Consider the following 606-nt stretch of genomic DNA (forward strand, 5'->3'; position numbering starts at 1 on the left):
CTAATTGTAAAAATTTATTAATATGGACATCATATGTATGAAATTATGATGTTATTAATATGAAATTATAGATGTTATATATATGAATTTATAGATGTTAGGAGTAAATTTGTCAATTGAATAAATTAATTTAAGTATTTGATATTTTTTTTAAGTCCAATTATGATAAAATTTGAAAATATTTATGTTAAAAAATCAATATGAATTATTATTTCACTATGAAAAATATAAAACAAATATTATGTAAGTGAGACAATAAATTAGTGATTACAAAAAAAATTAATTAAAATTAATGACAATTAAAATTTAGATTACTCTATTCTTTTTGTCAGGATAGACACAAAATATACTAATTCAGTGTTTTTGACACAATATCTCCATCTAGGTCAAAGACACTGAATTAGTATATTTTGTGTCTATCCTGACAAAAGGATACATAGACACTAATAAGAGACACAACTTATTTTTTATTTTTTTTTTATTATTCTTGTTAATTTTTCATAATTATATTTTTTTTATTATTATATTTTTTATCTCAAATTTTTTGAATGAAAAAAAATAAAAATAAATTAAATTTTTATAATTTATTTTAGTTTATCACTATTT

Source organism: Arachis ipaensis, chromosome B07, assembly GCF_000816755.2.
Source record: "Arachis ipaensis cultivar K30076 chromosome B07, Araip1.1, whole genome shotgun sequence".
In the NCBI taxonomy this organism is placed as follows: Eukaryota; Viridiplantae; Streptophyta; class Magnoliopsida; order Fabales; family Fabaceae; genus Arachis; species Arachis ipaensis.